Below are 17,829 nucleotides of genomic sequence, written 5' to 3' on the forward strand. Positions count from 1 at the left end.
TATTTAGGAATCAGCAATATTTGGGTCCAGGATTGACTACCAAGCCATAAATATCTACCTTTCTGTGACTGGATACCCTTCTCTGTGAATTATGTAATGAATTATGTCAGATGAATTCTGCTGTTCTATTCTGGCAATATTTCTTACTTAGGTACAACTTTGGTTAATTTATCTACATTTTAAGCAAATGTGTGTGTGTGTGTGTGTGTGTGTGTGTGTGTGTGTGTGTATGTGTGTCCTGAGTGAGTAACTATCCTTTCAAAAAGTTTAGATAAGAAGGAAAGATGGGTAAGATGTAGATGCCTCCATAATTCTTTGCTTAAGTAACTCCAAACACTCTATCATTTTTATGCCAATAGGAATGCAAAGAAAGAATTTGGGGAGCTCCTTCTGTGGCACCGTGGATTAAGAATCTGATTACAGTGGCTTGGGTTGCTGCAGAGGCATAGGTTCTATCTCTGTCCGGCACAGCGGGTTAAAGGATCTGGCGTTGCAGCAGCTGCAGCATAGGTAACAGCTGTGGCTGGAACTTCCATATGCCTCAGGTGTGGCCATAAAAAGAAAAAAAGAATTTGGAAGGGTGCTTTTTGAAGTGAAAATATAAAATGTGTTTGATCATTAGACAGGCTCTTTTTCCTCAACACTGACTAGTTTCAAAATCGCTAACCTAGTAAGTAATCTGCTATGTGTCTAGAAACCAGAGACTATGGTTTCTAAGGGTAACTGGAACCTTCTCTCTTTAGAACCCTTTCTACTTTTTCCAGGGCTTCCTGCAAAGGCTCCAAAGCTAATTCTGTTTCTTCCTCCAAGCTAAATGGAATTGCAGGACTGAAGCCAACATCAGCCCATGTCTCTTGAAATGTGTATGTCTCAAGTTCAAGAAACGATAACCTTAAACAGATCAGCATGCCTTGGGTCTCATTTCCAAATCCTGAGAGAATCTGATGCCCCAAACTGGGCTAGATATTCACCTCTGATCTAGTCAACTCATCAAGATGGGCGACACCTGGAAATACAAACATCATAATTGATAACCACAGGGTAATTTTGGAAGTAATTCAGAATCACAGATGGCAGCTTTTCAAAATCCATGTCTATAATTCCAAATTCAAACCAAAACCCCTATTCCTTTCCACACTCCGTTCCCTGGCCATCATTAGCTCATTAGAGCTGTGGAGCTTGCCCTCTGAACCCTAGACTGGAAAAATCTTGTTTCCATTTAAGTGGAGTTCAGCCCAAATTTGCTTTTTTTTTTTTTCCAATACAGATTCATACAAACAGACCCTGAAATTTAAAAGGAGTCTTTAAACCCCATTAAATAACACAGTTCCTTAGCAGGAATATCTCCTGGGACGGGATGTCTTCTTTTCAAACGCAGTGTTATGACAAGCATGACAGACATGATGAGGATATGTTCTGACTCATGACATTGCTTAAATTAGGTTAGGTAGAATGTGTGCAGGCATTCTAAGAAAATCTTCTCTGGGGCCCAGCCCTATTTTTCTTGTTAATAGCTCTGAGTTATGACTGTCTTCTCTCTGGGCCAATAAACCATCTTTCCACACTGGCTCCATCATGGAAGGTATGTAATACATGATTCCTTACCAGTACCACCAGTTGGCCTACCACACATTAAATAATAACTGACTCTTGTATTTCTTCTCCTCCTTCCTTTATTCTTCTCACAGGCCAGAGTTGGCTTTCCTCACCACCTGAACTTTAATTTTTGTGTATATTACAAGAGCCCCTTCTGTTTCCAATTTAACCATCACCAAAGGGTAGAATCCTGGGATGTCTTTGAATCCCCACCTTATGCCTCAAAATTGATCCCCGGTCATCATTTCTTCAGGACCAAAGCTCAACTTGCCTGTGATCCTATTAGTTCTACTGGCTCTTCAATCCAGTTTAATGCATCCTATCAGTTTTGAGGTGCAGTATAAATCTACCTCTTTATATTTTATAATCAAGGAAATTAGAGGCAGGACTTAACTGGTTACAAGTCATCAGGATTAAGTTTGTCTCTCAGTTCTGCTTCCCTATCTGGCGGATATGTGAAGACACCTGACAGCCACAGTGTCACATGGTCCCAGCTTCATCAGCAATAGGCAAGATTCAGTATTCCAATAGCATCAGCAAAAATTCCAAGATTTCTATTGGCTTAGTTTCAGTCACTGTGGTCAGCAGAATAAGATGCTCATTGGTCAAGCCTTATTCATAGGTCTGCCCTTAGACTTTCTACTGACTAGAGGCCAGTAGTCTTCCTCTCCCACCTCCCCCATTTTTAGCTGGACAACTAAAATTGTCTCTAGATATTGACAAATGTCTCCTAGGGGGCAAAATTGCCCCTGATTCAGAATCATTGGCCTAGTCAAGCCATTTGAGTGGCCTTCATCTCCTTGGTTAACTACCAAATAGCCATTCAGAATCCTGTAGCTCTGGATCGGATCTTTAATCTTCTTAGAAGCATCACTATAAGGAATCATGATGCATAAGAATCAATTAGATTCTCAGGGTCCACCTCCAGAGACCATAATTCAGTAGTCATGTGTGAATTTGCCTTTTTTGTAAGCACTTTGAGACCAAGTTCTATAGAGCACTATTGGGCATTTTGCCACTAGTTCCTCCAATCAAGATATATTTACTGAGCATGTACTGTGCCAAGAATTGTTCTGAAAAAATACCCATATCACTTCCTTCAGCGAGCTTTCATTCCAGTGGAGGAGACAGGCAATAAACCTAATAAACACATATATTATGTAGTATAATAAAATATGGTAAGTGATATGGAGAAACATTAAACCTAATGGGGGGCAGGAGTGATGGTAGAGAGGAATCCCAGGAGTAGAGATAATGGAGTAGACGGGTGACCTCAACAGGAGAGTAACATGAGAACAGGCACCTGGAGGATTTGAGGAAGTATTCCATGCACCATAGGAAAGAGCAGATCAGACAGAAAAGAGCCAGTGCAAAGGCCCTGCAGTGAGTGTGTGCCTGACGTACTCAAGGAGTATCAAGGTGATGTAATGGCTGAGGCAGAGTGAGCAAGAGGGAGAAGAGGAGGGGATGAGGGCTGAGAGTTACTGGTGGGGCAGGAAGAATATCACATAGAACCTTGTATAAAATTAAATGGACAACACACAATGAGAAGCCTGCAGCATGTTTTGAGCAGCGGTGTGACATGATATGACTTAACGTCTTGTTGCTAAGTTTAAAATACTGTAAGGGAGGCAAGAGTGGGAAAAGCCAGACGAGTTAGGAGGTTATGAGAAGCAGTTACAAGAAATTCATGGGTGACTTCACTGAGAGTGCTCTCAGTGTCTGATCTGGGCAAAAGCCTGGCAAAACTGTTTGAATAAGTTGAGAGGGAAAGTAAAGACCATAAGCAGAAACAGTTCTTAGAGGAAGCTTGCTAAAGGGAAATGAAAAGTGAAGGGGGAAGGAGAAATGGTGTCGAGCGAGACTGTTTTAAGGTGGGAAAGAGGTCCACATGTTTTCACAGCTGGGAACAATCTAGTAAAAAGGGACGCACTGATGACGTATAAGGGAGGGAGGAGGGAGTCGCAGGAGCGGCATTTTCAAGCAGGAGAGAGGGTCGGGGCTCCTGTGCAGGAGGAAATGTGTTGTTTTTGGAGAGGAGCATGGGACATTTACCTGCAAGGACAAGAAGAAAGACACTGAAGGTGAGTGCCTGTGGCCCTGGGAGTTTGTGCAAGTTCTATTCTTATTGTGTTAATTTTCTCAAAGGAGGAAACAGCCAGGTCATCTGCTAAGAATGATGAGCAGACAGAGATGTTAGCATTTTGAGAAGGGAGGAGATGTTAGGAGGCAACTGGGAGTGATAATGATGTGGTACTAATGCCAGGAGTATGGCTTAACACCAGAAGGTGGGTCAAAGAATAAGAATGTGATGGAGTCACTTCCTTCTGTGTTGTGTTGGGAATAAGGCAGGGACAGGGTAAAGGCTTTGGTACTGGGCTTTGGTTTGAGGAATGTGTTCCAGACACACTAAGGAATTCATTGAGTTTTGGCAAAGTATGGTGGGGAGAGCAAACACTGGCAGGCAAAATTAGAATTGGAGGCCCCTGAAAAAAAAAAAATATATATATATACATATCCTGCTCTGCTCTGCTCTATGGGCTAAGTTTGCTCTTGGTCTTGGGCTACTTCTTAATCCTCTGGGATATAAGGTTTTCCTCCTTGCCCTCACAACGCCAAAATTTTCTTGAGGGGTATCTGTGGGAAGGGATGTGAATGCCATTGACTCTCTTTAGAGAACAACTGCTGTACATCACCAAGGGCTGTTCCAGCATTAATACCAACAGGATTGGGGCAACTTGTCTTTTAAAGTGGGAGATGCTTGTAATCGAGTGGTCAATATGTGTTGAATAACAGATGACTCTCCCTTCAGCAAAGAAAATGACATGGAAATGCATTTTTCCAAAGTTATCATTTTCAGAGCAGGTCTAAGCCAGCAGCTTCTCAGCATCCTTGCATAAAGGAAGGCCCAACAGGATCAATTAAGCTCACTTGTTGACTCATCCTATTAAAATGCCTCCAGGCCTCTAAGAGCTAAGCCCCAAACACGCTGTAGTCAGAGAGAAAATTGATGGATGAAAATAGATCTGCAAACCAAATCGGGTCTGAGAGGCAAGACTAGAGATTGAAAATCATATAAAACTTAGGCTGAAAAAGCTGACTATCTTTTTGTGTATTCCTTATGTCCTTTAAAAGAATGCTTTTCTTACCTCACCCCTTGTAATATATGTATCCAAATAAGCTGTTTCCTTCAAAGTAGTCGCCTTTGAAGTTGAGCAATTACTTGAGTGATGGTCATGTAAGATGTTGTCATAACATAGGTTACTAGGTTACATCATTTTGTACCTCTCAGCTTCACAGTATGTTTCCTTTTTTGAGGGATTTGACGTCAGTGAGAAGCTGCCACTTGTTCAGAGTCAAAGCTAGCAAATAACATGGCTGATCAGTTAGGAGATTTGAAATTTTGAAAAGAGGGTTTCTTTTTTATTTTTTTAAGGGTATGGGAATAATTTTACTAATATCTTCTTTTTTATTTAAGTATTCTTAATTTACATTGTTGTGCCAATTTCTGCTATACAGCAAAGTAACCCAGTCATACATATGTATATATTCCCTTTCTTATATTATCTTCCACCGTGGTCTATCCCAACAGACTGGATATAGTTCCCTGTGCTATCCAGCAGGACCTCATTGCTTATCCATTCTAAATGTAATAGTTTTCATCTACTAACCCCAAACTCCCAGTCCATCCCACTCTCTCACCCTGGCCAACCACAAGTCTGTTCTCTATGAAGGCTTAAATCTACAACAATTGAGATATGATGGAAAATCATCACTGAAATGTAATTGTAATCTTTGACATCTAGATCTCCCCCTAGTTAGAGATAGTTTTATATCTTTTCTTTTTTCTGCTTACTTAAAATTTATACAGAAAACATAAAAATCCAATGTTTTCCCACTGCAAAGAGGGATCTCTGATTTATATTCGGGTGTATATCTTTACAAATTATTACTTATTCATACCCCTTATGAAATGAGGACTTTTCCTTTGTAAATGGAATTATTACGATAATTGCTCTTGTCGTTTGTGTAAAATGAGTACCATTCTGTGTCAAATGTAAAACTAGACATCATTTTTAATGGCTGTGCAATATTGAGAGGATTCATAATTTAACCATTCCCCTTACGATGGGCACTTAAGTGGTATCCTTTTTTTCTTTTTTTTTTTTTTTTTTTTGCTATTATAAACAACCCTACCAGGAATATTGCTGTCATTCCCAATTCTGTTATTTACAAACAGGCCTTCACTTTCTCTTCCAACTATCCAATCCTCCTTTAGGCTTTCTTCTCAAGACAACATGTTTTTGAAGGGTGTCTATGATGTTTCCATAGTCATCATTACTTACTCTCAAAGTTGAAATAAAAACGGTCTACAGACAGCCTTGGTGTGGACACAGGGGACTCTGATCAACCTGGGGGACACAGCAAAACATGCAGTTTTGTGTCACTGTGTAATGCCATGTGCTCTGAGCTCACATGATGTGATGCAGTTAACCTGAGAGAAAAGAGGAAACTACTAACACATCATCTCATCCATCCTTTGCATTTTATAAACAAGATGACCACATTCCAGGAAATTGCAGTCATCCTGCCCCAGTCTGCAGCAGCACCTCTGTGAACTGAAGATCCAAGATCACCTCTTGATTGGACTCCCCAGGACACTGGTTAACTGAGTTCTGTGAGCTCAGTAGTCAAATTCTTAAGACTCAGTCTTGGAAAATGGAGTTACAGTATTTAACGCAGTATTATTTAACAGCCATGAATGGAATATAATGCCTTCTCAATAGGTTTTTTTCCCCAGCAGTAGTCAAAAAGTAGTAGCAATTTTAGAGGAGTGGTTATTGTTGTCATTGCAACTGCTGCTTTTGCAGCTCTACAGTCATGATAGTGCATGTTGTGATTGTGTTAGTAACAGCAGTTGTAGTGGAGAAATTTATAGTGCTGGGGTAGCTCTTGTAAGAGAAATAGGCATTGTTGGTGGTGGTTGTTGATGTCACAGTTGCTGTTGATATCATTGGGATATCATTGTAGTTCTAGCAGTCACTCCTCTTGGGGTAGAGTTTGGGCAGAACTCAGGCTCAATTCTCTGTTGAGGGTTTCTTGCATTTTACCTGTCTTACTGGAGTTGCAAATTCATTATTTTGAACTCTTAAGTTTTAAGGCAGAATTCTCTCTGAGATCCATGTCCGTGTGTGCTTCTACAAGGATCCTAATCACCATTGTTCTCCTGTGATGGACAAGAACAAAGCCACACCTCCTTGAAGCTCACATCACACCCTCAGCTGTCAGTTGCCCTGACCCCAGGGAAACTTGTATGTTTGGTTGAAACTCTTGGAGTGGCCATATGTTTTAAGAATGAAGTGAAAATATTTATGACACTAATCTCTTCTACTTCAATTTTGTGTTTCTTAACCAAGTGAATTCCTTTGGCAAAACATGTATGGCTTTAAATTTTTAAAGGGGAAGGTGGAGAAACAGGTGTCCATATGCAGGCAATCAGTTATAATTCTGATGAATATAACAAGTGGATCACATCTGAGGTTACATTTTCAAGTCTTGTGTATGGATTTATTCATTGACTCCCCACTGACTTAATAAGAATCACACTGGTAAATTACAACATAATATTTTTTTTAAATAAAGGACTAGACATCCACTAGGGATGCTCAAAATAAAATTATTTTTTTTCTTATGACCATACTCAGATAACCAGTCTGAAGGAGAAAATTATTATATAACCTTATAAGAAGGCTTGCAGAACTACCATGCAGAATACCACATAGCAATTTCCATTTGGAATGTTCAAGTCTGAGCTTCCTCCAATTCATCAGTAATTCAACATCCCAAATAGTTTTGAGCAATGGTGCCAGTGTTTGCTTAATGTTTATTAGGTGACACACATTGTGCTAGGGGTTTTTCCCTTTTGCTGTGCATCAGTCTAGGACAGTGGTCTTAAGCTCAGCATGTTTTCACCCCCAGGAGATACATGGGAATATTTTTGGTTATCAAACTGGAGGGGGTGCTACTGGCATATAGTGGCAGAGGTCAGAGATGCTGCTAAATATTTTATCAACAAGAAATTGAACTTGCTTTTTCCTACTTTAAATTTTTTTTAATTATTGAAAACGGAACACATCTATTGCATGCCATATAAACATTTTTAATAATACAATGAAATAAAAAGCATTGATATAGGCTATTTGAAAATTTTAAAATGAACTAAATAAACAAAGTAAATATAATTGACTTTCATTCCACCAAGCTTCCTAGATGCTACATTATTTCATGGGCACAACAAGACTTTTGAGGAAATGTTGCTCATATTAATACTAATTTCAGAGAAGCAGCATGGAAATCCAGTTTTTGAAGGAACTACCTTCCAGAAAAGCTCAGGAGCTTGCACAGGGTCGCATGGCTAGGATGCAGCAGTCTGTATTCACATAGAGAGTTGAGTTTTGACACTTCCCAATAAAAATGTGTCCCACCAAATTCCCTTAGGCCCTTCCTTTCCCCTCTCTGATCCATCTATTCACAGTTGGCACATCTCCTCTGCCTCTCAGCAATAACCCACCCAGAGAGCCCTGCTCAGCCTTGAACCAGCTACGCAAGATGAGCAACCCAGAGTCAGGATCTTTATCTGAATACTAGATTTCCAATCCATTGGAAATACATTAATATTTTTGTATTTCTGTTAAGAGGAGAAATTTTTACTTTATATTTCGTGTCTTCTTAAGAGAGTATAACTCAAGAAGAGGCTCAGAGATGCTTCTGAATATGAGAAGGCACATCAATATCAGAGTACCCCATACTGTACTTCTAACCCATTCCTCAGATGACCCTAACACTCAAAGTTTGAGGGTCACTTTTCTAGGAGTGAGAAACATGTAACTTGGTAAATTACTGTGTTACCAGGTAAATTACAGTAGAGCCAGCCAGATGTTAAAATAGAGCAATAAAATGCCTACCTAAATTCTATTTAGTTTTCAAAGCTCAATTCCCAACAGTCTATGAAATATTTTTTGACTGCCCCAGAATGCAGTTATCTCTGGAAATACCCATAAATCATAATTATTATTCTCTAATTCATTGTTTCCTGAGTATCAAGTTTTTCTTTATTCATCTATGCATCCCTTTGAGCATCATGATCTTGTATTCTCTGGAGTAAATAGGCTAATCCACTGAAAGCTCTGTCATGTAGTACTTGTGGGCTCATTGGATATGGAATGGAATAAATTTTATTCCTCTGTCAAGGAGGGAAAAAGCAAGACAGAATTAAATTGAAATGGAAAAAAATACTTTCTAAACATTGAGATAGATTGGTGTCCATCCAAAACATGAGTCCACCCGGCCCAACCCCCTTAGGGTGATTAGCTCGATACTAATATTTTAGAAGTCTTTTCACTAGGGTAGATTTTTCTCCTTTTGAGGATTTACCAAAGCAAAAATAGCGGAACCAATCACCAGTTTCTTCAATGGGAAATTTATTACCAACTTATCCATCTTGTTCTCATCTGCTATGAAGTTCTCAGCTGCTCAGAGCTCCCTATCTCTGTCACCATCACTTATGGTCCAACACTGAACCTTCCTGAGCTGCCCTAACACACAAAGGAGGCATCTAGGGGACACATGAGTGCCTGCCCCGCATAACTCTAGTAACTACTTTTTGTGGCTCTCAGGCTCCTGAACCCCCAGAGCCACCTGTCCCCATCCTTCTACAGTAAGTTGGTCAGTAAGTTGGCAATGCAGTGTCTTCTTCACTCACCCTTAAGTGAGGGGAATGAGGTTACCCCCAGCTTAGTACAAGTACAAGTTAAGTTTTGGTGATTGGCAACAGCTTAGATTGATTACAACTCTTGCAACTTTGCTGATGGGACAAACAATATGATGAAGGGCCACAAGTCTGCAAGCAAAGAACAGAAACCATGGGAGAACACATCCATGTCCTGAGACCTTCCATAATCACTTGGAATTTATCAGAGATGGTATAGTAATACAGGCCTACTCACCAGAACATAAGTCAGGGTAATCACCCCACCTTGGGCCTTTTGGAAAGCTAATGCCAAAGCTTATATTTGGATATAGGTGTGTGTATCATTTTATTTTATTTTTTTTTCTGTTAGAGGTAGGAATTTTTTTTAATAATTTTTTTTTTATTTTCCCACTGTACAGCAAGGGGGTCAGGTTATCCTTACATGTATACATTGCAATTACATTTATCCCCCACCCTTTCTTCTGTTGCAACATGAGTATCTAGACAAAGTTCTCAATGCTATTCAGCAGGATCTCCTTGTAAATCTATTCTAAGTTGTGTCTGATAAGCCCAAGCTCCCAATCCCTCCCACTCCCTCCCCCTCCCATCAGGCAGCCACAAGTCTCTTCTCCAAGTCCATGATTTTCTTTTCTAAGGAGATGTTCATTTGTGCTGGATATTAGATTCCAGTTATAAGTGATATCATATGGTATTTGTCTTTGTCTTTCTGGCTCATTTCACTCAGGATGAGATTCTCTAGTTCCATCCATGTTGCTGCAAATGGCATTATGTCATTCTTTTTTATGGCTGAGTAGTATTCCATTGTGTATATATACCACCTCTACCAAACCCAATCATCTGTCGATGGACATTTGGGTTGTTTCCATGTCCTGGCTATTGTGAATAGTGCTGCAATGAACATGTGGGTGCACGTGTCTCTTTTAAGTAGAGTTTTGTCCGGATAGATGCCCAAGAGTGGGATTGCAGGGTCATATGGAAGGTCTATGTATAGATTTCTAAGGTATCTCCAAACTGTTCTCCATAGTGGCTGTACCAGTTGACATTCCCACCAGCAGTGCAGGAGGGTTCCCTTTTCTCCACAGCCCCTCCAGCACTTGTTATTTGTGGATTTATTAATGATGGCCATTCTGACTGGTGTGAGGTGGTATCTCATGGTAGTTTTGATTTGCATTTCTCTTATAATCAGCGATGTTGAGCATTTTTTCATGTGTGTGTTGGCCATCTGTATATCTTCTTTGTATAAATGTCTATTCATGTCTTTTGCCCATTTTTCCATTGGTTGATTGGCTTTTTTGCTGTTGGGTTGTATAAGTTGTTTATATATTCTAGAGATTAAGCCCTTGTCGGTTGCATCATTTGAAACTGTTTTCTCCCATTCTGTAAGTAGACGCAGAAAAAGCATTTGACAAAGTCCAACATCCATTCATGATCAAGACCCTCACCAAAGTGGGTATAGAGGGAACATTCCTGAATATAATCAAAGCCATTTATGATAAACCCACAGCAAATATAATCCTCAATGGGGAAAAACTGAAAGCCTTCTCACTCAAATCTGGAACAAGACAGGGATGCCCACTCTCACCACTGCTCTTCAACATAGTTTTGGAAGTCTTAGCCACAGCAATTAGACAAACAAAAGAAATAAAAGGCATCCATATAGGAAGAGAAGAGATAAAACTGTCACTGTATGCAGATGATATGATACTATACATAGAAAACCCTAAGGACTCAACCCCAAAACTACTTGAACTGATTAATAAATTCAGCAAAGTAGCAGGATATAAGATTAACATTCAGAAGTCAGTTGCATTTCTGCATACCAGCAATGAAATATTAGAAAAGGAATACAAAGATATAATACCTTTTAAAATTGCATCTCACAAAATCAAATACCTCGGAATACACCTGACCAAGGAGGTAAAGGACCTATATGCCGAGAACTATAAAACTTTAATCAAAGAAATCAAAGAAGATGTAAAGAAATGTGTGTATCATTTTAGCAGTCTGCAAAGCCTGTCCCATGTAGGAGGTAGTAAAGATACCACAGTGACTGTCTGCCATCCTATAGAAAAATCTTTGCTGAGAAAAGAACATACCTTGTGTTATAAGAGTTGTGAAAGTTCCCATTGTGGCTCAGTGGGTTAAGAACCCAACATAGTGTCGGTGAGGATGCAGGTTAGATCCCTGGCCTTGCTCATCTTTGGTGTAAGATGTGGTGCAGGTTGCAGATGCGCCTCAGATCTGGTATTGCCATGGCTGTAGCATAGGCCTGCAGCTACAGCTCTGATTCGACCCCAGCCCAGGAACTTCCATATGCCACAGGTGCAGCCCTAAGAAAAAAAAAAAAAAGAGAGAGAGAGAGAAAGAGAGAGAATTGTGAAGGTCTTTGTGGCCCTACCTGTCTGGTTAGAGCTCTGACACAGAAGCAAAAAACTGAGTTGTTTAGAGTTGCCTCCATGATTTATGCAGAGCAATCTGACCATGATAAATTTTTTTTCTACCCTAACACTTCAAGTAGGCAATTAGGCAACAGTTCCCTTATCTGATCCACTCAGGGGAATAATCCACTCAATGCAGCCTTAAAATGAATTGGGGAAGTTAAAATATAATTACCAGTGATAAAAGAAGAGGACACATAAGATATTACTTTAGAATAGTAGGATATTTTGTATGTTTTGGTTATTTGCCTATTGTATATGCAACACCAAATCAACTCTCAAACTATATGTTAAAATACCCCAGAGTTCCCATTGTAGTTTAGTGGTAACAAACCCAACCAGTATCCACGAGGACATGGGTTTGATACCTTGCCTCACTCAGTGGTTTAAGAATCCAGCGTTGCCATGAGCTGTGGTGTAGGTTGCAGACACAACTCGGATCTGGCATTGCTGTAGCTGTGGTGTAGGCTAGCAGCTGCAGCTCCAATTCAACACCTAGGTTGGGACCTTCCATGTGCCGGGGCTGTGGCCTTTAAAAAAAAAAAAAGGAAAAAAAAAAAACCCTCCTTCCATCAACTCCAACCAATCCCATCCCTGCAGCCTGGTACATATGTATAAGATTTGAGCACAAAGTGTGCAAATTCAATGCAAATTATATACTCGGTGTGGTACACATGCAAATAAGGAATCCAACCAGTTACCAGTTTCCATTTTATGAACTGCCTGCAGCTACATTTCCCAGAACTGATGAGAGTTCAGACACTAAGACACTTTTTCTCATAATAATGAGGTGAAAAAATACAAAAGGCAAGCTTTTATTACAGATTTCTTTGCAGCAGTTTGGTCAGGTTTAGAAATGTTACATTAAAGGGCAGGCAAACAGTCTGTAATTGGGAAAATGGTGGATAATTTTTCCAAGGCAAATATATGCTACTTTTTCCCCTTCTTGTCCATTGTTGCCACCAAATATCAACACTTCTGTAAGCATGTGGCTGGTAAGTCCAACTGGAATGACAAACTGAGAAAATTATTCCATTTGGTATTTTGTTATTGGCAGTGATCCTTAGGATCAAATACATAAAGGATGTTCAGAGTAATTCTTGAAATGGCTAAAATAATTGTTCACACGGGGTGAACAGTGAGGAGAGAGCATGATGCAAAGAGACAAAGAAAAATTGACTTGAACTTGTCTAGGGCCCCTAAACATAATCTCAAAACAGAGATTTTTCTAGAAATGAGATAAGCCAAGAAAAATGTAGTCCTTTAAGGCACACTTTGGGCTTTGTTGACAAAATGTTCATTTCAATTTCCAAGCACTGCCCAGATGTCTTGCTGGTGTATTGGGGGAAATTTTGTTTGAAACTCTCAAGCAGACATATATGTCCTCTTGAACTTCCTTTAGGCCAATGAGAGTTCAGGCTGACACAAGCAGACCACAGGAGAAGGATTTGGGAATGGCTCCTGGTCTTCCCATGCAAAAAGGAGATTGCACTATTTCTCTCATGCTTATTGAGAAAAAACCCCTGACTTCATCTTTGACCTCCTGATATTTCTCAGATGTACCACATTTCCTTACTGGCTGTTTATACTCTTGAGATTCCAAGCGATTGCTGAAGAGCTGTCAAATGAGAGGAGATGAACCTTAGAGATTACCATCTAGGGCTAAAATATAAGAATGGTATTTGTGAGCAAAATGTGCAAAACTTGCCTACAGATGGAACATTATTTTTCAGGCATGGAAACGTCAAGCAAATCAGGATCAAGTGAAAGGAAATGTCTTTGAAATAACAGTATCTGAGATTTATTCTCATCTCCTATATTTCAAGCTAATTATCTTTGAGGTGAAAAACCAAAGAGACTTAATCTGTTTTTGAAGTTCAGCCCCATCAAATTAGGCAGAATAGATATGTAGCTGCTTGCTGATGGAACTAGGACCCAGCAATTATTTAAAAATTAATAGCAACTGCCTTTGTAAAATTTTACTTTTTGGCAAATTTAATTTACTGATTCCTTAGAGGCTTGTAATTGTCCTAACTCTCTAAGGAACCAGCTTTGCATACCACTGAACTAGCAGCCTCAATTTAAGATCAGGAAAGGAAAATTGAGCCTTTATTTCAGCAATGTCATTTTAGGTAAAAATGTGTAATGTATGCAGAAATCTTACATACGTAATTATTAAGACATTAAATAGTAGTAACTGAAAGTTGAACTCTGGAATAAGTTAGCCATGGAGTAGATTAGAAACTCTGTGCCTCTGTTTACTGTTTGAGAAAGTTTCTTATCCCCTCCAGTCTGTTTTGTGATAAGTAAAATGGAAATGATAAGAAATTTCTAATGGGTTTTTTTTTTTTTTAGGTAATAATTAAGTGCCTGGCCTACACATAAGAAAGAATTTATGAGTGATTTTCTCTTATTTCAAGAATATTTTCCTTCTGATAGAGACTAAATTATTAAACAGCTAACTTTCAATCTATATAATGTGTAATATTTGTCTTTTTTCCATATGTAATGATAATATTGGGGTGATGGCTGTCTTTGCAAATAAGAGCAATGAAGTGCAAAGAGATCAATTATATGACTGCTCTTGGCTCACAGCTACCCTGTGGTCAAATGGGATTTGAACTAAACTTGTTGAACAAAATTCTTGATCTCTTATCCAGTACCATGTACTGATGGGTGCTCATTGGTCCTTTTGGGAGTTTTTGGAAAGCAGACAATAACAGGGATTTAGGAACCAAGGTGTTGAAAGGCGACTTAATTTTCTCATGTCCACCCAATGACGGCCCCAAAACTGAGGCCAGCCTTCGAACTCCTACCCCTGGGACTTTCAAATCTCCCAGGCTAGGGCTTGGAGCTTGCAATTCCAAAATACAAAAAAATTTAGATCCTTAAAATCAGTGCCCTTTTTCATTTATATAAGACACTAATGTATTTAATTGGCATTCTGATAATTAGGAATGATCTTTATTCTTTAAGTATAAGCCTTGCTTTTCTAAGTGATGCTCCCATTTGTGTGAATTCAATATAATAGTTCTCTGCATTTAAAAAAAATATCTGTGGGAAGTTCACTTCTGTAGAGATAGAAACTACTTACCCTTAAACAACTGTGGCATTGAAAAGGTTTGGAATTTGAGAAGAGTTGTCTGAAATTTTATCCCTGGATTTTTTACTTAGCCATTTCAGAAACACCTGCTCTTTGGCCTCAAGAGACTGAAATAGAAAACTTGATACAGACATCCTCTTGATTTATTGTTGTTTTAAATGTATAATTCTCTATGTCATTCTTTCGTGATTATGCTCTAGACACAACTTTAATTTGGGTCGACCTTGGAAGAAAAACTGGTCAGCTAAGCAAATCACCCAATTTTGTCTTCTACTTTTTTTGTGTTTCCCCATTGGATGTTTCACTGTTAATAAACCATGATGGAGTGTGTAAGATCATTTCCATCATTTGTGGTCGGTGGAAAATCCCTATATTCTCAACTCGCTTAATAAATCTGATGGAAAAACTATAGTCCACTCTAATTACAAGTGGGAGGAAAAGTATAAATATTCATCCATTTGGTTGGATTAAATCTATTGTGTAGTTACAGGTGTTTAGAAAACTTCTGGGAAATGACTGACTTATTGATTTAAATATAATTGATGTACAGTATTATGTTAGTTTCATATGTATAACATTTAAATATGTTATAAAATGATCACCATGGTAAGTCTCATAACCACCCGTCCCCATGCAGAGTTACTATAGTTTGACTACATTCCTTATGCTGTATATTACATCCCCTTGACTTATTTACTTTATACCTGGAAGCTTGTGCCTCTGAATTCTCTTCACCTATTTCACCCATCCTCATCCCTCTCCCCTCTGGCAACCACCCATTTGTCTTCTGTATCCATGAGTCTGTTTTTATTTTTTTGTTGTTGTTGTTTTTAGTTCATCTGTTTTTTAGATACCACATATAAGTGAGATCATATAGTATTTGTCTTTCTCTGAATTATTTCACTTAGCATAGTACCCTTTAGATCCATCCATGTTGTTGCAAATGACAAGATTTCATTCTTCTTTGGCTAATGTTCCATTGTGTGTATACACTGTATCCATTAATCCATCATTCAATACTTAGGTTGCTTCCATATCAAGGCTATTGTAAATAAAGCTGCAGCAAACATTTTCTTTATGGCCTAATGTAAATTCCTCATTCTCTGCCCTGCCCTCTGACTAATTATTACTTTTAACATTAAAAAAATTTTAAGTTGTTACTATGAATTTTTCAGTATTGGAAATGAAAAAAAGCCCTGGCTCTATGGAAATGAATCGCTAAGCATACTTTTATATCTTCTCTTTATCTACTACCTACTAAACTGATTTTTAAAATACTATACATCTTCTCTTTCAAGATTTATATTTAATACTCCATTGTTTTGTGACCACATTAAGGTTAGTTATGTAGCATTCCTGCTTTATTTCAGTGCTAATTGTTTCTATACCATAAGTAATTCATTTCAAGTTTTCATCTATATGTGTAAATTTTACATATACATCTAAATTTAAGTGTGTGTGTGTGTATATATATATACAGTGTGTGTGTGTGTGTATATATATATATATATATATATATATATATGTATATGTAATTGTTTTAAATGAAGATGTATGTGTGGGTATACTTCCTGAGCCCATAAATATCTAAGACCATCTTGCTATTGTCTTCAGAGATGAAAAATAATTTAAGCAGAAGTAGATTTCTTGAATTGTTTATTTCAAATGCAGGTGATTCACCTATTGTCTAATGTTAGTATTATGGAGTCTGTATACAGCTACCATTTCATTCCTTTGTAACTGACATTTTTTCCTGGTTATTTATAAGATGCTTTATTAAATCTATAAAATTCAAAAGATGTCACAGGTTAAGCCTAGACATTCTGCTCTTTTCATTAATTTTTCTTCAAGCCTTTCTTAAAGACAGGAAAATTACATACTGTTGTCTTTGTTACTCATTCTGCCTCAGCAATTCTCTTGTTTTCAGGGAATCCTCATATGTCTTGCTCCATGTTTCTAACCTTTTCTCCCATTTTTATCTGTTTATTTTGCCTGAATTCTGAGTATATTTAACAAGGTTGCTATATTCTGAGATAACTGATTTCCTAGCATATTTCATCATTTTTTGCTGCCTTTCTTACTGTTAAAACAGATTTTTATATAAAATAATTTCTATAAACTTTATTAAATAATAATCAGAAAATACAAGAAAAAAGGAAACAGTACAGTGCCATAGAAATAATTGCTGTATTGATATTTTTCCTAACTCCAAACACTTCTTATATGTGAGAAATATCTCCTTTTAGACTTGGTATGCAGATGTAATGTATGTTTCATAAATAAGTTGATAATACTTGTTAACCTGTTTTTTTTTAACTTGGAAGAACAATTAATTTCCCTGATGATGTCTGTAGAATTAGTTCAACATTGTTAATAGCTTCATATCAATTTAATTAAGGAATATTCTATAATTTAATTATCCATTATGTAATAGAAATTTAGGAATTTTATAGGCTTCTTTATTGAAGTACAGTTGCTATATAATGTTATATGTTACACATGTACAATATAGTGATTCACAATTTTTAAAAGTCATTTTTAGTTATTATAAAATATTGGCTATATTCCTTCTGTTGTACAATATATCCTTGTAGCTTATTTTATACCTAATAATCTGTACCTCTTAATCCACTACCCTTATATTGCCCTTAACCCTTCCCTTTTTCCCACTGGTAACCATTAATTTGTTCTCTTTATCTGTAAGTCTGTTTTTTTTAATGTATTTATTAATTTGCTGTATTTTTACATTACATATATATAGTGATATCATAGAGTATTTGTATTTCTCTTATTTCAATTTCACTTAGCATAATGCTCTTCAAATCCATCTATAATGCAGCAAATGGCAAAAATGTCATTCTTTTTATGGCTAGATAGTATTTCGTCATCTCTATATATATCTCACATTTTATTCATCCATT

The sequence above is a fragment of the Sus scrofa genome, chromosome 13 (genome assembly GCF_054392235.1).
Source record: "Sus scrofa isolate SSC_HxYL_T2T_F1_AM1 chromosome 13, Sscrofa_HxYL_maternal_Yorkshire_Landrace_v2.0, whole genome shotgun sequence".
Taxonomy (NCBI): Eukaryota; Metazoa; Chordata; class Mammalia; order Artiodactyla; family Suidae; genus Sus; species Sus scrofa.